We start from the raw sequence: 23,693 nt of genomic DNA, 5'->3' as shown, positions 1-23,693 counted from the left end.
AGTGGAACAACCACGAGCAAGAACTTTTGTGGCAGAGAATAAATATACTGATCTCTGATGTTTCTTTTAAGATACATGGGGGTTCTAAATGGGCATTATGACATATTCCAAAGAGGGGTTATTCCTTGGCAGAATACAATGGAGGAGGATTTCCTCTAAGAGGGGATTCTCTAGAAGATTCTCTTGCCCCGAGCACATTCCTCTGAGTTTTAGTCTGTGTAATGAATGGAAAAAAGTTTCAGAGGGGTAGCCATGTTAGTCTGTAAAACTGGAAAAACTTTTAAAAAACCAAATAGTCTTGCAGCACCTTTGAGACTAACAAAAAATGTGGATGGTATCATGAGCTTTCACGGGCACAACCACCTTCTTTAGGTTCATTTAAGAAGTGTGTTGTGATCACGAAAGCTCATGGTACCATCCACATTTTTAGTTAGTGACTAAGGTGCTGCAAGACTATTCATTGTTTAAGTTTTTCCAATGAATGGAAAAAGTGACAGTTTAAATGTGTCCTTGTTTGACACAATTCACTCCATATTAGGAATACAGATTGTATTATTTAGGAAAAAGGAAAAAAATCACCTTTAGAAAGGTATGATTACATTACTACAGTGTTCAGTTTCTTTTCGGTAAGAAGGCCACACATTTCCACATAATTTTCACACATTTACTAAGTCTGCACCTTTTCCAAAGTAATTGGTTTTTGCCATGATTCATTAAGTTCCTGTCACCATTCAAGAAAGATTCCACAATATGGAAATACAAAGTCAAAGATGAAGGGGTAAAAAAACAATGAAAACAGAAAAAATATGGTAAAAAAACAGAAAAATATGATTAAAGAACAATTTTGGAAACACAGATAATGAAACTGATTGCCAAAACTACTGAGAGAAGGGGTACAATTGTCACAAGGGATGTTACAGCATGTGGTGGCTACTTAAAGTAATCATCTTATAGATATGAGGAAATGGGATGGTCGTTTTATTTCATATTGATATTGCACATTGTATGCACATCTCTTGGCTGAAGTAATTGATCAGCTCAAGAGTTTTGGATTAATTGCTAATACTTGTTGCTTTCATTGGGGAGGTAGGATTTGACTGTGTGGATGCCATTACTAACACAAAGGCAAAAAAGGTATACAATGAGAGGTGTGGTGCTGATATAATGACTGACATAGATTGCACTGGATGGTGTATCTCAGATAAGCAAAATGTCCATAATCCAAAACACAATTGCTGAACAACAGTTTGCAAAAGAGGAGGCTATTCTTGTTGACTTAGTTGGACTTTGGGTTAGGCCTAACATCTTCAGGAAGCCAGCGGAAGGCATCCACTATACAGCCCTTAAAGAGCATGTAATGTGTCTTCCCACTACTTCTGCTAGAACCCAGTGGCTAGTATGTAGGACCCTCTCCCACCCAATCCTTGAGGAGCACAGGTTGCTCCTCTAGCCTGAATTAGTTCTTATAGCTTGTCACTGTGGCCACAGAATGCAATATCTGAGGTGTGAACCTGCACTGAATATTACTTTAGTATTTTAACTAATTTTCAATTTCTTATATTTTTTACAAACTGTAGGTTAAATAAATAAGTAGGTTTATATATACTGTAGGTATGAGCTGAAAAGTCATCAGATTATAGCCCTACCTTCAGAATGAAACTCCTGGGATAATCTTCTCTAGTGCTGTTCATTAACACTGTACAATTTTGAAAAATGATAAACTGCACATTGATAAAAGCACCATGTAAAGAGATACACACAAGAAGCCAATTCCAGGGTACACTGCCTTCCCATTCTATTAGCCCTGCTCAAAATCCAGGACAGATGCTAACATATTCCAAGGTGCCATCTACTGGCACCTTGTCTATTAGCTAATTAATTGCATATCTGGAGACAGAGCCCATTTATAGAGTACTCCCATAAAACACATCAATTTGCCACCAATATGGCAACTTGGAAGCCATTTGATTAGTTTCCATTAATCGCTTGCCAAAATTTTCTGTTGTTTTACAAAGTGATTATCTTCTCCCTTCCCCTCCACCTCCCTGGAAGCTATTCTAATGACCATGCTGCACTTGTGATTTATTTTTTCACCTTCTCTAAGATCTATACATCTTTCTAAAAGTTTTTTTTCTGGCGCTATATTCGCTCTTTTTCATACTCAGCTCTAGTTTCTAGGTTCTTATGCTCAGTGTGTAAAATTCAGCTCTGAACAAAGGCCCAGCACAAAGCGTATCCATCACTGAAATAACATTTAAGCCTCTCTCTGTATAATCAGACCATTCTTTACTTTAGAAGAACAATTTTAAACAAACAAGGAAAGAAGAAAAATAATAAGGCTTCAAATCACATTTTTTGCCCTGAAGGGAGAAAAAGATTGTCTAATTCCTCTTTTGGGATGCCAGGAATTCCCACATTCCCCCCCCCCCCCCTTGCTTGATTATTCTAGGCCCTTCACTATGGTGAAACCTCTACATAAGGGGCAAGGAATGGGTACAGATTTTTCTGAAGTCCACTGTAAAGAGGAACATTCACCATTGGTGTTTCTTAGTAGTCAGGCGAGGGTACAGTAAGTTATATCACTCGTGATGAATCCCTCCTTTACAGCTATATCCTGTCTTGTAAGGTCTCTTCTTTTTATGGCTCAATCCCTCTCTTCCCTGGCTAGGTCACATGTTCTAGTACGCTCCTTTGAAAGTATGCAAAAGATAAGCCAATCACAGAGAAGCATTTCAGTAGCCACACAGGCTTCAAGGCTTGCATCTTGTGGACTGGACATCTAGGCCCTTGCACATTCAGGATTGTCTACAACACAATGTAAGCCTAACATTGGTGGCACTTGAGTCAGCTGACCCATGTCAGGAAACCATGGACTTGAACAGCCATACTGCATTTTAACCATAGGTTAAGGATTTTCTGACCTGTGCTTGAAACTAGGGCTCTGGTATGTACACTGCAGTGCATGGACCTGAGTCAAAGTAACCCTATCTCAGAGAAGCTAGCACCTTACACCTCACCCAGTGTCAACACTCTAGCTCTACAAATGTCTTGCATTGTGGGAAAACTCTATTGCTCACCATGTCTCCTAATGGTGACAGTGCCTGTGAGGAGCGCCCGAGTACATAAACTACATGATTAGCTCATCTGTTGGCTACCTCAGTAGCATGAGTGTAGTCTGACAAGGTGTTATACTGAACTACCATCTACTCAGAGAACTGGGCTCTCCACCTCTAGGCTGAGTCACATGGCAGGAAAATGCACGTGTGCACCTGGTCTGAGGAGAATGAGGACATCATGCTGCAGGGCTGTCAAACTACTTTAATGAAAGTTTGCAAATTCTTCATTTTTACAATGGGATATTGAATGAAGTTGGGTTTTGTGTGGTTTATTTTTTTATTTATTTTTGTCTGTTTGGAAGTTTGATATAAAATGTAGATTTCTGAGGAAAAACACTGTTGCTCTCCTCCCTAGCTGCCTGCTGGCTGTAGAGCAACGAAGTGCTCCAGAGTCCCATGGAGATCTTTTCTTCCTGTCTCTGCCACACCCCAGAAGACATTGATAAGAGTTCTCTGGGTGGCTTCAGGAAAGCTATAGGGTCAGCTCCTGCTCACCACCCTCAAAGGGCATGCTGGCTGGGTTGACTGCACACAGCCCCAGAGAGATGAGGAGGACCACAGAGCAAGGCATGGACTAAGAGGCTGCCTCACAGGAAAAGGAGGAGCAGCAGAGCCTCTGGCTCAGCATAGCCAATGGAGGGATGATCCCTAACATTTTGGATATTTCCCCTTCCAATGGGGCAGCTGTTTGATCCCCGGTCTGTTGTCTGGCACCCCCTTCCCACCGGAGTTCTGTGTACTGACAGGGTGTCAAGCCCCAAACTTTCTGAGAGTGAGGAGGAGCCAGAGTTGCCACTATAGAATCCTGTGGGGGAAGTTTTGGGGGCTGACTCCAACTTATCTCCCTGACAACCCAAGGGCTACTGCACATGCTTCCCCAAGAGGGAGGGTAGATTCAGGGGCAAGGACCAGAGAGCACAGTGGCCACTGAATAGCTGTCATGTAGGAAAGAGGAGTGACAGGGCTCCTTGATCAGCCTAATAGGGGCAAGAGGGAATGACCCTCAATATCCTGAGTTGACACTCAGCTGTCACCATTGTTCCCTGCTCCATGCAAGCTCTGCACAGCAGCAGGGAGAAACCCAAAGCAGGAAAAGGCATGGAGAGTGTGATCAGCTAGGCAGTAATGGTGCTGCCAGCCAGCTGTGCTGGCTGCCTGCAATTCTGCTCCTCTGCCACTGGGAACTCTGGGAAATATCCAGAGGATGGCTAGAGTCATAGTCAAGCTGGGTCTGTGTGCATAAAGGAAAGCAAAGGGGCTCAGACCTTAGGTTCCAGCTTAACATGGGCTAAGACCTTCCACACTTCCAGGGTACTAGGATCCAAAGTCCAAGCCCTGAGTTAAAATACTTGGGCTACGTCTACACTGCAGGCTTTTTGTGCAAGAATAGTTGTTCTTGCACGCAATAACTTGTGGAGCGTCTACACTGTACGCACGTTCTTGTGCAAGTAAATTTTGGCTGTGTCTACACTGTAGGCTTCTTGCACAAGAACTGTTTTGGGCAAGAGTTCTTGTGCAAAAATTCTTGTACAAGAGTGCATCCACACTGCCATGTGCTTTTGTGAAAGAGATGTGCTTTTGCACAAGAGTGACCATGGCAGTGTGGACACTCTCTTGCACAAGAAAGCTGAGATGACCATTTTAGCCATAGAGGTTTCCGTTGCAAGAAACCCCTGTTGCCCGTCCACAAAGCCTTCTTATGGAAGAGCTGTTGCACAAGAGGGCTTATTCCTCATAGAGAGAAGAATAACTCTTGCGCAAGAAGCCCTGTTTTCCAACGCTTTACAGTAAATTTACTTGAACAAGAACACGTGTGCAATGTAGATGATCTGCAAGCTTTTGCGTAAGAACAACTGTTCTTGCACAAAAAGCCTGCAGTGTAGTCATGGCCTTACAATACAGTGTCAGGAAACAGGGCTTCTTCCGGAAGAGTTATTCCTTTCCTCATGAGGAATAAGCCCTCTTGTGCAAGAGCTCTTCCACAAGAGGCCAGTGTAGACAGGCAACATGAATTTCCTGTGCAAGAAAGCCCTATGGCTAAAATGGCCATCAGAGCTTTCTTGCACAAGAGAGCGTCCACACTGCCATGGACACTCTTGTGCAAAAGCACATGGCAGTGTGGATGTTCTCTTGTAGAACATGACCATTTCTATCACTATGGCAGTGTGGATGTTCTCTTGTAGAAGACCTTTTGCACAAGAACTCTTGTGCAAAACAGTTCTTGCGCAAGAGGCCTCAGTATAGATGTAGTCTTGGTATATAGACATAAGGTGGGGTTAGGCTTGAGTCTGAGTACACTGCTTTGTAGACATACCCTCAAGGTCTTTCCCTGCTGAAATCTACAATGAGGTAAAGGCTATTATTATTGTCCCATCATTTGGAGCTGGTAGGAAAGGCCAAGGCTCATCCACACTGGGCTCTGATCCTGGGCCCTGCTGAGGGCAGCTAAATTCTGTACCTTGAGGTGCTAAGCATCTGCCTCCCTAATCACTTCATGACTATGTCCACTTTTTTTCCCCACAGCAAATTAAAGAGCCAGTAGGAAATGTTCTGACTTTTACATTCAGTCACTAGTCTCACCTCTGCAAGCTTTATCAGGTTTGTGTCGCCATGTCTCAGGCAATAAGAATTCCAGGGCAGTACTTCCTCAGAGCTCAGAGGAGAGGTCTGCTTCCTTCCCCCGTCTGCCTTCTCTTAGGGGCTCTGCTTCTCTTTTTGAACCCCACCTTCATCTTGTACTGACTCTGCAATTATAGCACAGCAGCACCAGCTAGGCCATAGCTGCTCCTTAACCCCTTTTTCTGCAATATGGGGTTTGTACACCACACCACTACTACTAATATTGCTAGATGAATTCACCAGAGAGGTAACACTAGAACATAATTTGCAGTAAACATAAAATGCAGTGCATTTAGGGAAAACTCCCCGCCAAGCCAGTGGTGGTAACCACCCACCACTCATAGGGCCCTGGGATGGGGTCCGGTGGAGAGGGAGGGCCGGACCTCCCTACCCCATCTACCCAGAGCGCAAACTAGGCCTCTGAGCCTGCGTTTGTGATGGACTAGGCCTCAGGGCCTGTGTTGACCTTGGACTAGGCCTCTGGGCCTGTGTTTGTGCTGAACTAGGCCTCCGGGCCTTGGAGTGTACAGCACGACCCCCAGGGCCGAGCAGGTCAGGGTGGGACACCCCGTGACATGGCCCATTAATAATTACATGGGTGAAACAAGACAATCATGGGAACTATAGCACAGGAGGGGATCATGAGAGGTCATATTGTTGAGTTCTCTACACTGAGAATGGACTAAGTATTATCTAGAACATCTATTCCAGTTGTTTGTCTAACCCTTCCTTAAAACTTACGATGACTGACATTCCATAATCTTTTTAGGCAATTGGTTATAATGCTTAATAATAAGGAAGTTTTGCCTAATATTTAACCTTTATTTCCAATGCTGCAGGTTTAAAAACATTACTTGTACTTCTGTCCTCAGTGGTTAAATACAATTTCTCAACCTCTTCTTTATAAGGGTATGTTTACACTACCACCCTAGTTCGAACTAGGGTGGTTAATGTAGGCAACCGAAGTTGCAAATGAAGCCCGGGATTTAAATATCCCGAGCTTCATTTGCATCTTACCGGGCGCTGCCTCGATGACTATATTCTGTAATTATTCAAATAATTGAGGCAGGTATTCATGGAATCATAGAATAATATGACTGGAAGGGACCTCAAGAGGTCATTGAGTCCAGCCCCCCGCCCTCAAGGCAGGACCAAGCTCCGTCAACACCATCCCTGACAGATGTCTATTTAACCTGTTCTTAAATATCTCCAGAGAGGGAGATTTCACTACCTGCCTTGGCAATTTATTCCATTATTTGACCACCCTGACAGTTAGGAATTTTTTCCTAATGTCCAATCTAAACCTCCCTTGCTGCACTTTAAGCCCATTACTCCTTGTCCTGTCCTCAGAAACCAAGAGGAACACATTTTCTCCTTCCTCCTTGTGACACCCTTTTAGATATTTGAAAACGGCTATCATGTCCCCCCTTAATCTTCTTTTTTCCAAACTAAACAAGCCCAGTTCATGAAGCCTGGCTTCATAGGTCATGTTCTCTAAACCTTTAATCATTCTTGTCGCTCTTCTCTGTACCCTTTCCAATTTCTCCACATCTTTCTTGAAATGTGGCGCCCAGAACTGGACACAGTACTCCAGCTGAGGCCTAACTAGTGCAGAGTAGAGCGGCAAAATGACTTCACGAGTTTTGCTTACAACACACCTGTTGATACAACCTAGAATCATATTTGCTTTTTTTGCAACAGCATCACACTGTTGACTCATATTCAACTTGTGGTCCACTATGACCCCTAGATCCCTTTCCACCATGCTCCTTCCTAGACAGTCGCTTCCCATCTTGTATGTATGGAACTGATTGTTCCTTCCTAAGTGGAACATTTTGCATTTCTCTTTATTAAACCTCATCCTGTTTACCTCTGACCATTTCTCTAACTTGCTAAGGTCATTTTGAATTATGTCCCTATCCTCCAAAGAAGTTGCAACCCCACCCAGTTTGGTATCATCTGCAAACTTAATAAGCGTACTCTCTATCCCAATATCTACATCATTGATGAAGATATTGAAGAGTACGGGTCCCAAAACAGACCCTTGTGGAACTCCACTTGTTATCCCTTTCCAGCAGGATTTAGCACCGTTAACAACAACTCTCTGACTACGGTTATCCAGCCAATTATGCACCCACCTTATCGTGGCCCTATCTAAGTTATATTTGCCTAGTTTATCAATAAGACTCTCATGCGAGACTGTATCAAATGCCTTACTAAAGTCTAGGTATATGACATCCACCGCTTCTCCCTTATCCACAAGGCTCATTATCCTATCAAAGAAAGCTATCAGATTAGTTTGGCATGACTTGTTCTTCACAAACCCATGCTGGCTATTCCCTATCACTTTATTACCTTCCAAGTGTTTGCATATGATTTCCTTAATTACCTGCTCCATTATCTTCCCTGGGACAGACGTTAAACTGATCGGTCTGTAGTTTCCTGGGTTGTTCTTATTCCCCTTTTTATAGATGGGCACAATATTTGCCCTTTTCCAGTCTTCTGGAATCTCCCCTGTTTGCCATGATTTTTCAAAAATCATAGCTAAAGGCTCAGATACCTCCTCTATCAGCTCCTTGAGTATCCTGGGATGCATTTCATCAGGACCTGGTGACTTGCTGACATCTAACTTTCCTAAGTGATTTTTAACTTGTTCTTTGTGTATCTTATCTTCTAAACTTACCCTCTCTCTGCTTGTATTCACTACGTTAGGCACACCTCCAGACTTCTCGGTGAAGACCGAAACAAAGAAGTCATTGAGCATCTCTGCCATTTCCAAGTTTCCTGTTACTGCTTCTCCCTCCTCACTAAGCAGCGGGCCTACCCTGTCCTTGGTCTTCCTCTTGCTTTTAATGTATTTATAAAAGGTCTTCTTGTTTCCCTTTATGCCTGTAGCTAGTTTGATCTCATTTTGTGCCTTTGCCTTTCTAATCTTGCCCCTGCATTCCCGTGTTGCTTGCCTATATTCATCCTTTGTTAGTTGTCCTAGTTTCCATTTTTTATATGACTCCTTTTTTATTTTGAGATCGTGCAAGATCTCCTTGTTAAGCCAAGCTGGTCTTTTGCCATATTTTCTATCTTTCCTACAAAGCGGAATTGTTTGCTTTTGGGCCCTTAACAACGTCCCTTTGAAATACTTCCAACTCTCCTCAGTTGTTTTTCCCTTCAGTCTTGCTTCCCATGGGACCTTACCTACAAGTTCTCTGAGCTTATCAAAATCTGCCTTCCTGAAATCCATTACCTCAGTTGTGCTGTTCTCCCTTCTACCTTTCCTTAAGATCATGAACTCTATTATTTCGTGATCACTGTCCCCTATACTGTCTTCCACTTTCAAGTTCTCAACTAGTTCCTCCCATTTTGTTAAAACCAAATCCAGAACAGCTTCTCCTCTGGTAGCTTTTTCAACCTTCTGAAACAGAAAGTTGTCTCCAATGCAGTCCAGAAACTTATTGGATAGCCTGTGCCTCGCTGTGTTAGTTTCCCAACATATGTCTGGATAGTTGAAGTCCCCCATCACCACCAAATCTTGGGCTTTGGATAGTTTTGTTAATTGTTTAAAAAAGGCCTCATCCACCTCTTCCACCTGGCTAGGTGGCCTGTAGTAGACTCCTAGCATGATATCACCCTCGTTTTTTACCCCTTTTAGCTTAACCCAGAGACTCTCTACACAGCTATCTCCTACGTTCATCTCCACTTCAGTCCAAGTGTATACATTTTTAATATACAAGGCAACCCCTCCTCCCTTTTTTCCCTGTCTGTCCTTCCTGAGCAAGCCGTACCCTTCCATACCAACATTCCAATCATGCGTCCCATCCCACCAGGTTTCTGTAATACCAATGATATCATAGTTGTATTTATTGGTTAGCAATTCCAGTTCTTCCTGCTTATTACCCATACTTCTTGCATTTGTATATAGGCATCTAAGATACTGATTTGATCTTGCCTCCCTGTTGTGCCCTGACCCTCCTTTCTCCTTGCCATTATAGGCCGTAGTCCCCCCCATTTCCAACCCATCTCCCAGTCCCGCACATTCAGCACTTACCTGTGGGCTTTGCTCACCTGTCCCCGTCGAACCTGTTCAATAGAACAGGACACAATGACCTTGATTGTGAATCATTGATCACTACTCTGAGTACAATTTTTCAATATGCACTCATATTATTGTATGTTCATCTAGGCTATATTTTCCTATTTTGTGTATGTGAAGATCAAGTGTAAAAGTCTCAAAAGCTTTTCTAAAGTCAAGTTATATCACAACTATTGATTCCCCACAAGGCTTCTTACCCTTATCAAAGAAGGATATTAGGTTGGTTTGACGTGATTTGGTCTTGACAAATCCATGTTGACTGTTACTTACCACCTTCATTATCTTCTAGGTGCTTACAAATTGATTGATTGATTATTTGCTCTGTTATGTTTATGGGTACCAAAATTAAGCTGACTCGTCTATTATTCTTTGGGTTGTCCTTATTCCCCTTTCTATAGATAGGTAATATATTTGCCCTTTTCCAGTTCTCTGAGATCTCTCCTGTCTGCCACAATTTCTCAGAGATAATTGGTAATGGCTTAGAGATCTCTTCAGCCAGGTCCTTAAGCATTCTAGGAAGTATTTAATTAGGTGCTGCCAAGTTGAAGACATCTAGTCTAAAACATTTGTAATTTGTTCCTTCCCTATTTAGCTTCATATTCTACCCACTTTACACTGATGTTCATTGAACTAATCACTGCTAAGCTTTTTAACTAAAACTGAAATAAAAAAGGCATTTATTACTTTGATCACTGCTGTTTTCTGTTATCATCTTTGTCACTTCATACTAAATGGTTTAGCCTAACCCTAGTCATCTCTTTGGGTATGTCTACACTGTGGGGGCTTTCCGGGATACCGGAAGTAGCTAGAAAAATTCCGCCATGTCCAAGGAACGTGATCGCTCTTCCACTTTTTTTGCAGAAGAGCAAACATGCTCTTTCGGGGAGCTCTGCATACTTCATACTATGAGGGACAAGGGCTTCACCAAAAGAGGAAGCTTTTCTGCCATTTGGCCCCATCTAGACTGGGCCAAATGGTGGAAAAGCCTCTTCCAGAAAAGCAATTGGAAAAAGCTACGCAAATTGCAGAGCACAATTTGCATAGCTTTTTCTGACAAAGGATTGTAGTCTAGACCTAACCTTTGATTCTAATGTATTTGTAAAATGTTTTCTTGTTACCTTTTACATCCTTAGTTTGACCTAGCTAGATTAATCTCATTTTGTTTCTTGGACTTTCTGATTTTTTCCCTATATGCTTATGGTGTGGGTTTCTTTATGTTCATCCTTCATAATTTGACCCAGTTTTCATTTCATTCCATAATAATATGTCTTAAAAAAAATCTGCCAACGCACTTGAACTTTTTTCCTTAGACTTGATTCACAAAGAATCTCACCAACTCTGAAGATACATCTACACAGCAGTGTTGTTTTGGAATAGCCGACATTATTCCAGAATAACATAGTACATGTCTACACTGCCAGACTTTATTTTGAAATAATGTTGAGCTGGAGGACTTCTCACTTATTTTATGAGGAGTAAGGGAAGTTGAAGGAAGAGTGTTCTTTCTTTTACTTCCTGCTGTGTAAACAGCACCAAAAGTCAACTTACGTTATTTCAACTTCAGCTATGCAATTGACATAGCTCAAGTTGCACAGCTAAATTTTACTTTAGCCCTGCCGTATAGATGTACCTCGAGTTTACAAAAGTCTGTCTCTATGAAGTCTATTGTCTGTATTCTGTTGTTTTTCCCTTTACCATTCCTTAGTATCATTAATACTATCATTTTTGAACACTTTCACCCAAGCTGCCTTCCACCCTTGGGGTGTGTCTACACAGCAAAGTTATTTCAGAATAATGACTGTGATGCTGAAATAACTATGCGAGCATTTACACAGCAATTTCATTATTTCAAAATGATTTCAAAGTAATGGACAACTTATTCCAAAATCTGTAAACCTCATTCCACAAGGAATGATGCCTATTCTGAAATAGCTATTTTGAAATAAGGCGTGTGTAGACACTCCACTTCTACTATTTCGAAATATCCCCTCACCAGGGCCATTCTAAGTTATTCCTCCTGGGGCTCTAAATCGAGATAGCACAACTACATTAGCGAAACCTGCCTCGGACTAATTTTGAGCCTTTCCTGTAGTTTAGACATGCTATTTCAAAATAAGCTATATTGGAATAACTATTCCAGAATAGCTTATTCTGAAAAAACTGTGTAGAGTAGTTGTACCATTACAGTCTCAACCCTTTCCTCCTATTTGTTAGAATCAAATTTAAAACACATTCTCCTTTGCATATAATAAAAAAGGTATCTCCAGTGCAGTACAAGAACTTGTTTAGGTAGACTACTCTACCATGACTGGGTTGTTAAAATACACCATCGCTGCCAACTCTTTTGCTTAGCTTCATTAGTTAAGAAGATAAAATGTACTTTATTTAATAAAGTATCAGAAAATATGAGGCAATACATAAAGCTATAGTAAGGATCCTATTTCTCACAGTACTATTTCAGTTCAGAAAAAAAGAAAAGTTTCAATAAAGTCATTGTTGGAGAGCAAAAAACAGACAGCTGAAATCCTCCCCTCTTTTATATAATTTTTGTGACTGCTCTAAATGTACTATTTGCATCCCTTTCCCTCTCAACAGAGAGTATGTTTCTTTCACTTACAAAATACTCTAAAGTAAGATGAATTACCTTCTCACCACTTCAGTTACATGCCAATAAGTACTTTATTTTTCCACTAGAAAATATAAAAAAATAAGCTTGTATTTAGCTTGCTGGAGCCTTCTGCATTTTAATTCTGGATTCTCAGTGAACTTTGGAAGGGCCTTATGATGTTTTGCACAAAAGTGCCTGTGTTCAGAGTTTTACTCTGGACACTGAAAATAACAAGCAGTAAGCAGTGACATAGTGTGAGTTTTCAAAACAAAAAGCACAAGTGTCTTTTACTGGCAGGAAGCTGTAACTTAAACAATTTTCTGAGGAGGCTGAGAAGTTAAAAAAGAACTTCCATTTCTTCATCAGATATTTAATCTGATTTTATACTACCCATTTCTTTAAGGCTAGGAGGACCTGGAGATCTCACAGGTAAGTTGGTGCTATTTTTTTCTTCATTATTTGTACCACTCAAATACAAAATGTTTAACTTGGTGCCTCTAGTATACATTTTAAAGACCTAGAAAAGCAAAATCAGAAGCCCCATAAAAACCCTTCAGTAACTCAGGGCTCTGCTTCTGTAGAGGTTTCTCAAAATTTACTCAAAATCTTGTAATTGTAAAAGCTTAATATTATTTACTTGGATTCACCTGATGGAGTAATTTACTACATTAGTGTCATATACCTTGCAGGTTAGAATTCTCCTGCTGATTATCAATCTGTGTTCCCACATGACATCCTCCCCTGACAAGTTTAAAACAACATCATCTACTCCATAGATGACAATATAGAGCTAAGAGAAAAGCCTCCTGGTGTCTTGCAGAAACACCTAAAAGTGTTCACTGATCCACAAGTCAACATCTTATTGTAGCAATAATAAACTTTTTATTTTCTATGCTGTACATGCACATATTTACTCATATTTCACTTTATAATCCTATAACCAAAATAAAAATGCCTTTCAGACTACAGAAAGATATTTCTGTGCTTTTATTAGCTCTCAGGTGTAAAATGGTGCTCACCAGAAAAACAAGATTTTTCGAACATTAGTGCAGTGAACCATAAATATATTCCAAGTTTTCCTATATAAGCTTGCTATTAGCCACAGAAGTAAAATTTCTAAGAATATTGGCGTATGTGTGTGTGGTGGGGGAGGGTAACTTTTATGTTAAACCACTTTTTTGAAATTAGACTGAACTAAAAAAAATTAAAAAAGATATTTAATAGTTGAAAATACATAATTTCAGTGCCAAATGTGTATCAATGTACTGTAGACATCATTTTACAACGGATATGGCTGATAGGACTTTTATGTTACCACTCTTGAAATAATGCTCAGATGCACTGAAACAGATTTAGTTTCAGTGAAATAATTTAGGATTCACACTAGTATAACTACATTCAGAAACTAGTTTGTAGAATTAACCAATTATGTAGTGTATTTTAAAAAGTTTGGCATATCTCTGTTGTGATTGAACCAAAGCACATAATGTAATGCAGATATGTTTCTAGATATGTTTTTATTGCCTCTTCTAACATTAATTAATTCCTCAGACTTATGACCAGCTCGTGGACAATGAAATCCACGCAGGGAAACAATTTTAATTAAGGGAGAAGTGGAAATTGTTTAATATCACTTGGGGTATCAAAATACACTGAGGAGAACCATACATAATAGAATATGCTGAAAAAATCAGTAAATCTGAATTACTATTAGAACTATAATTTAACTATTTTAGCTATTTGAAATATTATATGAAATGCTAGTATCATATATATAGTAGCCCAGTGTCTGAGAGTCTGTAATGCCGAAATACTGGCTGTTCCCTCTGGGGGGCACTGTTGCCTGAAATGCTGGCTGTTCCCTCTGGGCGGCACTGTTGCCTGAAATGCTGGCTGTTCCCTCTGGGAGGCACTGTTGCCTGAAATGCTGGCTGTTCCCTCTGGGAGGCACTGTTGCCTGAAATGCTGGCTGTTCCCTCTGGGGGGCACTGTTGCCTAATGTATTTCACCTCCTGCTGTGGTGCTCGGCTGACTTCTGCACCGATCAGCCAAGCCGCTGTGGGGGAGCAAGCAGCGCAAGTGGCCGTTTGGGCACCAGGATCCCCATGCAGCACCCCCGTCCTGCATGGAAAGCGTGGGGTCCAAACATCTGCTTGCGCCCCCACGGCAGCCCAGCTGACCAGTGCAGAAGTCAGCCGAGCACCACAGAGGGAGGCAAAGGAGGTGGGGTGGTGACGTACACCGCAGGGGGCGAGTCTGGCCATGTATGTCACCGCCCCGCCCCCCCTTCACCTCCTACCGTGGCACTCGGCTGACTTCTGCGCCACTCATCTGGGCCACCACAGGGGAGCCCAAACGGCCGCTTGCTCTGCTTGCTCTGCTTGCTCCCCTGCGGCGGGCTGGCTGACTGGAGCAGAAGTCAGCCGAGCACCATGGCAGGAGGTTAAGGGGGGTAGGGTGGTGACGTACACAGCCAGGAGGCGGGGCCTGGACGAGCGTGCATCCCCGACGGAGACAGAGGAGAGTGGAGAGAGAGTGAGAGGCAGGACGGGAAGAAGAGAAAGAGAGAGACAGAGAGAGAGGCAGAAGGCGGAGGAGAGCCGAGAGAGAGAGGGGGAGGAAGAAGGAGGAGAGAGAGAGAAAGAGACACGGAGCAAGAGACCAGAGGCTCAGGAGAGAAGACTGACATGGAGGAGAGACCTAAAAAACCCATCTTATGATGGGTTAATTGTCTAGTTGATTTCATATCTGCACAGACCAATGCTTAGGGCATTCAGAATTATCTCAAAATAGCAACTTCCTATTGTAGGGGCTACTTATAATTTATTGACCTGAGTGATAAATATTGACTACGATCAATAAATCTTGATATACACTTCTATTCAATAACAAGTAAATATATGTTGTGTTTAATAGATGGAGCTGGATTGATGCTTATAGTTATGATTGTCTATCACTTTTCATTTTAACACTGTTTTTTCATCTGTTTGTATTTTTGATAAATTTGAACTATTTAAGCTGAGATATTTTCCATGTATAGTCTCTGCCTTGAGTTCAGGTTTAATGTATGTTATTATGTTTGATCAGAAAGTGTTTATCCATTATCAATAATGTGATTGGTGCAATAAAAGAAGCTTTGTAAACCTATCTACTGTCTACGTGCTTTGAAACAGAAATTTGAAATTTGCAAGGGGTAGCGTTGAAACAAGAAGAATTCATTCTGTCCCTCCAAAAGACCATGCAGATCTGGCAGTTATATGTCACAGAAAATCTCCATTTCTACATGTGCAGTAGAACTTGTTCCACATCAGTCCCAGCATTTTGTGACTATTCCAATTGTACTATACCTAGTCCCAGACAATCGGTTTTGTGTATGGTATGGAATTATTACATGCTATGAGCCAAATCCAATTCCCATTAAATTTAATAGCAACACAATATTTGACTTCAGTATGAAAAAAGTGTTGGCCCTTTGCATTTAATATTAGAATAATTCAGTTGTAGCAACGTTAAAATTCGTCCATTAAATCTACTGTGATTCATTGTTTCCTAATTCCTTAAAGAACAACTCACCTCCTGCTATTCTGGGTAACTAACATAACTAACATATTCTAATTGTTTCATCCTTTTACCTTGAAGTTAGATTCTTCCTGGTCATTTCAACTGAACATTTTGTTTCTACAACTGTTTTAAAAATGAGTAACAACACTAAAAGTAAAAAAAAGAGCACTCTAACCTTTTATCCTCAGTCATATAGTTTGTATAGATTTATTTTATTTATTCCTTGCAGGCATTGTGTAGCACCCATAATCATATCAGCCATCTTTACATGCTCTGGACAGTAAGCAACAAAATTTCCCAAGTATAGCATAGGGTGCCAGCCCACCTTTCTACACAGCCAAATTACAGAAAGGAGATTGAAAAATGTGAAGGTAATTAATTGTTGGAACAGTTTATCTAAAGGTGTGGTAGATTCTCTATCAATTGCAGTATTTAAGCCAAGGCGCAAACTCTTTATAAAAGAGATGCTATATTTGAAACAGAAGTTATGGGCTGCAAGGGGAAATTCTTGTACGGATTTTTTTGATCTGTGTTCTGCAGATTATATCATCCAAATGGTCCCTTCTCATCTTAAAAAAATAATAGAATGATGAGTCCATAGCTGGACTGAAGAGGGAGGGTTGGGGAAGAGGGCAACTGCCCCAGGGCATGGAGAGTCAAAAGGGCTCTTTAAATTGATGATGGAGCCCTGCGCAATGCGCTCCAGACAACACTGAAGGCTGCCTAGGTGTGGTGCGGCATACTCTGCGTGTAGCTGAGGGCTGCTTGGGAGAGCCCGCAGCTATGCCCCTTCCAACTGAGTCTTCAAATTACTGAAAGGCTGTGTCTACACTGGCCACTTATTTCGGAAAAGCAGCCGCTTTTCCGGAATAACTTGCCAGCTGTCTACACTGGCCGCTTGCTTTTCCAGAAAAGCAATGACGATCTAATGTAAAATTGTCATTGTTTTTCCGGAAAAACTATGCTGCTCCCGTTCGGGCAAAAGTCCTTTTCTGGAAAAACTGTCCCAGAAAAGGGCCAGTGTAGACAGCACAGTAGTCTTTTCCGCAAAAAAGCCCCGATCGCGAAAATGACGATCGGGGCTTTTTTGCGGAAAAGCACATCTACATTGGCCACGGACGCTTTTCCGGAAAAAGTGCTTTTCTGGAAAAGCATCCTGCCAATGTAGATGCGCTTTTTCCGGAAATACTTATAACGGAAAACTGTTCCGTTTTAAGCATTTCTGGAAAAGGGTGCCAGTGTAGACGTAGCCAAATTGTTTAGATATCAGAAACAAAAGTTAACAAAAAGCTTGTCAAAGAGGTGTGTCACATGGCATTTTCTGAGTGAAACCAAGCTGAGGATGAGATGTATAAATGATCCCTCACTCTCACAGATCTTTTGAGACAGGACAATCCTTCGCTGTAGACAGTCCCCCCCCAACCGGAAGCAAAAACCTACCGGGATTTACATACCACACCACAGATCCACACACCCAAGAACCAACCCCTGCAACAAACCCTGTTGCCAACTCTGTCCACATATTTATGCAAACACCACCATCACAGGACCTGGCCACATAATCCACAACATCAGGAGCTCACACAAATGCACACCCACCAATGGATGTTATTAAGTGCCAGCAGTTCCCTTCTGGAATGTCCATTGGCCAAACTGGGCAGTCTCTATGACAAAGAATAAATGGACACAAATCAGACCTCAGACATGGTTAACACACATAAACCCATAGAGGAACATTTTAACCTCCCAGGGCATTCAATCATGGATTTAAAAGTAGCCATTCTTATACAAAGGAATTTTATCACCCAATTACAGAGGCTAGACTGCTGAACTGGAATTCATTTACAAGTTTGACACTATCAAGTTGGGGCTGAATAAAGATATTAACTGGTTAATACCCTTCAAGGCAATTTTCCTTACCTTTGATATTTGCATTTCCACATCAAATGCTATGAATGAGACACATCCAGCCTGACTCAATTAGCTTAATTAACACTGGTCCTACAATTGATAGGTAACTGCTTTCATTGTTATATATACCCTGGACTCTGTATTTTCCACTCCAACGAATCTGATGAAGTGGATTTTACTTACAAAAGCTCATGATCTAATATATTTGCTAGTCTCTTAGGTGCCACAGCACTGCTCATTGTTTAGGAAAAAACAGGTACTTGATTCATCTTCGCCCAATGCACAAGCAATCACAGATGTGCAAGGTGGGAAAGAATCTCCACCAGATGCTGGGCTGGTAGATATTCCTTTTCTCCTGAAGCCTGGGGGAACCAGATATTATGTTATGTTTCAATCCAGAGTTGTGCTGCCCCTTATCCAGGGCTTGTGGTAAAACCACATTCTATTTCAGAGCACTTCTTAAAATATCTATGTGATTAAATCAGAATTAAATTTTTTGAGTGTGCGCTCACCTTTTTTTTTTTTTTTTTTTTTTTTTTTTTTTTTGTACGGGCAGCACTCCAGTTAGGTTTAGTGGGAGCTGCATGCCTCAAACCTTTGGAAAATTCAGCTAAAAGTATATTTATGTAAAGTTATTTAAGGGCCCAGTTCTATTCATGTTGAAAGCAGTAACAATACTGAATTCAGTAGTAAAAGAATCGATCCCTAAAAAAAAATTACTAGAAACTTTAACATGGTTATTCACAAAAGTGCAAAAAGAGTACCTTTTGAATGTTGAAAGATGAAGAGTTTTCATTTTACTTCTTCTGACACTATGAAATTGCTTCAGCTACAGTATGTCTTCTAGGCCTGTAGAAAATTGAACTCTTTTCCCAGAGTGTTTAAAGCAATAGAAATGGCCACAATCTTTTTATACAAAATGACTCATCTCTTGAGGGAGATAGAAAACATTGTCAATTAAAGTACCAACATTTCTTCAATGACCGAATTTCTGCTGCTACTGCTTCTTTTAGATTCTTATACTTTCTTTCTGTTGAATACTCAATAGTATTTTAAATTAAGGATTAAAATTTCTTATTCTGGCACACATGTGGAAGACCTAATGTCATGTTTGGGCTCTAATAGTAACCCCCAATGGTAGTCAAGATAGCATTGTTAATTTCATTCATGATACTCCATAGCACAGCTCTGAAAAACAGAAAGAGTTGCAAACAAATTAAGAAGATGATAACCAGTCCTACATAAAGAAAATGTGGTGAGTGTTTTTGTTTTCCCCCTAACAACAGATGTAACATATAAATTGAATTGCTTTAATCAAAAGCCCAGATCATTAGATTTCTGATGTGCAGGGCTATTTTCATGAAGAAAGAGACAGGAGATATATATAGATATAGATATATAACTACTGGTTATCATCTTCTTTATATATATATATATATATACACACACACACACAAAGATTTGGAAATGTCACTTGGAGACAGACTGTGATGATGGTTCAACTTTTCATGTATACATTTGGGAAATATACTAATGTTGTAAATAAAGTCTCTGAATAGCATATGATAAAAAAATGTGTGTATAAAATACCATGTACTTCAGTTTGTTAGCTCAATCTTTAATCAGTCAGTTATCCTTTTATGAAAAAAAATTTCCCGTGAAAGCTTAAGAGGAAACAAAACACAAACCTGAGCTAAAGCTATGTAAAATAGGGAATATTGTAGGAAAGGTATGTAAAATATGATAGCAGAGAGTGGTAATTCTAAGCTGCAAGTAACTATATCTTTAATGGAAGCTCCATGAACCCTGAGATGCTCATCCATTGGGACAGCATGTGAGACCTTTTTCACATTTGTCAGCAGTTAGTAACCGAAGTCATTCTGTTATTGTCAGTGGGACCACTTTTGTGAGAAAGTGCTCATTCTTAGAAATAATGTGGTGGCAGTTTTGTCCCAGATAGGAAACTTTTTATACTTGGACAAGGTCTCATAACTTATAGAAAAAGCTTTGAGTATTTTCCCAAGTCTTTCCAGTATATTGTATTTATTTTTATGTGAATTATTTTAATTACACAAAATGTACGACTAGAACAACTAAGCAATAAGGTGATTAACACAGCTGTAACATCCACTATGTAAACTGAGGCAAGAGGTCTTGTAACAGCAACACTTCTCTCTCCATGAAAATTTTCTGGTTCTCTCTAGCAATAGTAGGAGTTCCCTGAACCAGCAATACCCTATTCAGACACAAGAATATAATGGAATTTTAAAGAATATCACTGCACTCAGGGATTTTAAGTGACATTTCCAATTACATTTGTGTCCTTGGTTTAATCCCACATCCGGAAATTAAGCTGAAGGCAATATGTTTTTCCCCTGCAAATAAAGCAGTTCATCCTGGAGATAAGAGAAAATGCAAAATGAGGTCTCACATCAGATGCAGCATTTGCAAGTATTGGGCTTGTAAGATATATGAAGTGTTCAAGGAAACTTTAAAATAATGTCTCGATATACATGATACAAACTGGGCATGGAAATAGCATGAAAGTGTGAATATCTGTCAAGTTGCTATAATCTATGGATTCTTGTTTTTCTTTTCAGCTGTAGTTTGGATCAGATAGTCTCTCCAAAATGACAGCAGGTTTCCAAACAAGGAAACAGTGTCTTTTACTTAAATCCGAGCTACCAGTTTCAGTCCATTTTGTTTTGAATCAAAACAAGGTAGCCTTACATAAAGGTTGCATAAAAACAATTTAGATTGCCATGGGGTCCTGTTTAGTTGATCATAATGTTCAAATATAGGGTGACTATAATGCTATATGCAGAATATGGGTCAGCTGGTAAAATTGCTCATATTCAAGCGAGCTCAATGGCAATCAATCAGAACAATGTAGTATAAATGCTCAAATTAACATCAACTTGACTGCACCCTTGTTAAAATGAAATATTGTGTAGATGGTGTCATTTTATTAACCTTCTTATCTTTAAGGTTTGCATTGGGGAAAATGACCCACATAAACACTCCCATACACCTCTTGCACACAGGGATGGGGGTGAGTGACCAACCTGATCCAACCTTCCTTGCCCAGAGCTCTCTACCCTCTTTGCCTAGCTGGGCCCAAAGATGGACTTCCCTGTCTTAGTACTTGGAACTGCATCTTCTCAAGGCAATATGTGGATACATTCAGGGTCACAGCCCTCCCCAAATTTTGCCAGGGTTCACACCAGTGTGTGGCCAGCAGCAGCCTTTCAGCACTGCAGAAGGGAAGGGATGGGAGATGCTTCCAGTTACAGACGGTGGGGTTGAGAGAAGGGATGACATGGCCCATGTATTGGAGTAGTCATGTTTTCCCTCTCCCACTCTCTGCTTCCCTGTGACTGGAAGCAGCTTGGCCCCTCCTGCCTGCACTGTGTCAAAAGGTAGCTAACCCCTTCCAAAAGATGCATAACCAGACACCTCCTGTCCTCTGGCTAATGTGAGGGCAAGAAATTGGGTTGAGCCTTAATTATGCTTTGTGCACCAGACATCAGAGAATCTGTCTACAGGGACTTCAGCAAACTGGGACAGAGAAGCGTCTCAGCAGGAGAAGGCACCTTGGGACACTGAGCAGCCCTGAACTCCCTGGGGTCAGGTCTTAGGGTGGAGGAAGTGTGGGAAGAGGATGCTATGCCCTTTCCCATGGGGGTTGCTGTGGAGCCTGAAGGGTTGTGACCAGTGTTCCCACAGAGCTGAGCCCTGAGCATCTGACTGGGCGGGGTTGATTAATCACCTGTGAAGCTGTGCTGCCACCCAGCTTTGAGGGAACACTGGCTGGGACACAAACAAGGTGGAAACTGCTTCCTCCCTGCCACTGCAAAGCTGAGCTTGGGGGTGGAGAAGCTTCCCCATGCCAGCTCTGTATGGGGCTTTGGCAGAGCTGCTGCTTGGCTCCTCCTGGTCAATGCCCTGGGTCACAGGATCTTGAGATTTCTCTGGCTGCCAGCCCATCCAGAGGCAATGGGGGAAGGAAGGGGCCTTCCAGTGAGCCAATTGGTGAGCTCAATGATCTGACCAGAGGCTGGTTGTCCACACAGTGCTCGGAGCAGGACACAATCCACCATGGAGGATATGAAGGAGTACCAGGAATGGGGGATGAATGGGCACAGCAGGGAGATGACACTGAGAAGGGAAGCATATAAAAGGGCTGATGGGAGGGTAGCAGAGGCAACTCATAACCAGCCATGTCCAGCCCACATTCATCAGCTACCATAGCAAACAGCCACAGTTGGCTGGAAATGCGGGTGTGGAGGGCTAGCATCTGTGGGGCAAGAGCCAGCATACCGTAGGGACTGCACTCATGGACCAACAGAGGCAGTGGCCAGTCCCACATGCTGCAGCTTTGCCCAACCACCTGCTTTGTATTTGAACCCCAATCATCAGCTACTAGATTATCCTCCTCCCTGCACTTACTGCTGCTGGGTGGGCAGCTGGCAAGAAAAGATCTGGCCAGCATCAGGACCCATCAGTACTAATGGGAGAGGGAAGACAGAAGATATGAGACAATTGGCCCATTTTTAAAAACAAAGTACAGACACATACAGGAAAACTATAGGACAGTCCTTTTTAAAAATGGGACATCTGGTCACCCTATTCAAACAGAAAAGTCAACGTAGCAAATATTCAGTTTACCTAGAGAAACTCAGGCTGTATTCTCTGCTGGCCCTATTCCGTTACCTTCATCAAGGTAATATGTTAATAGAATTTTGGAAAGCAGTAATTTTTATGGTAAGGAGCTTTTATATTGAGGACACATTGTCAAATTGTCTGGATCATTCCATGTATATTTCTGCAAAGAGAGGGCTCTACTGCCTTTTACTGATCTTTGGGACTACTGATGCAGAGGGTTGAATTAACCATTAGCACAAGTCTGAACAGCAAGTTCCCAAAGCAATACCATCTCCTGTGATTCACTGGAAATATTGTGCTACAAAGGCAGGAGCCACTTACATAATAAACTCCTTCATACAGTCAAAATTAAGACCATGAAAAGACAGAGACTTAAGAATTTTTTATTCTTGCCAAAAAAGACATTTTTCAATTCTGGTGATACTTGAGAAAAACATAGGGTTGATTATTTTAATGTTTCAATTCAGAAAAAATATCCAAGAGATCAGCTGTTTATCCAAATGCTCTCTGAACAGCTTCAATTTTAAAACCAGGCTAAAAATCTTCTGATAACATGCTTCATAAAAAATGTCCATTGGTTTCAGCAGACTAGAAGTGTGTTACTCTTCTTTGATTGTGTCCCTATCCCTCTTGACACTAGACGAAGCTAGTAAATAATGTAACCAACAAAATAATGTTTGTTTTTTTAAAATCACATTCTACCTAGATGGACAAAATGTTGGATTGGGGTAACATGATTGTCCCATTCTATTTTTGCATAAACAGATTAATCCATCTTTACATGAGGCACATGATATACATAAGATATGAATTAAGATCTATCCATATTTGAACTGTAACAGTGACAATCTTCAGAAATGATGAACTTCTGTAGTATTATTATAAACACTGAAATAAGTGGTACTGCTCAAAGAATTTTAATAAATAGAATTTGAGGAAGGAGATTAGGCTCAGAAACTAAAAAAATAGGCAGAGCCAAATCCTTGATTCATTTAAAGTAGGACAGGAAAAACATTAGCTAATATAATGCAAGAAACCCTTCACTAGTATAGGGATAGACAAAATGACCTAGTTGGTCATTTCAAGATTGATAATGTATATGATATCATAGTAGGCACTGTCATCA

General features: G+C 41.0%; 1 protein-coding gene across 3 annotated transcripts in view; it reads left to right on the top strand.

The window, feature by feature from the left end:
- The window catches only part of CDH19 (cadherin 19), a 168,098-nt gene that overhangs the window by 53,317 nt on the left and 91,088 nt on the right, over positions 1 to 23,693 (top strand). Inside the window, exon 1 of one of the 3 annotated variants that reach the window (XM_075921030.1) lies at positions 12,606 to 12,859. The exons of the other annotated variants lie outside the window; for them this stretch is intronic. The gene's annotated coding sequence lies outside the window, so the exon portion shown is untranslated. Of the gene's footprint in view, positions 1 to 12,605; positions 12,860 to 23,693 lie in introns of those variants that run through there. 3 annotated transcript variants of the gene reach the window in all.

This window comes from Pelodiscus sinensis, chromosome 2 (genome assembly GCF_049634645.1).
Source record: "Pelodiscus sinensis isolate JC-2024 chromosome 2, ASM4963464v1, whole genome shotgun sequence".
Taxonomy (NCBI): Eukaryota; Metazoa; Chordata; order Testudines; family Trionychidae; genus Pelodiscus; species Pelodiscus sinensis.
Note: the sequence above shows the minus strand (reverse complement) of the source record. Positions and strands in the feature narration are given on the sequence as shown.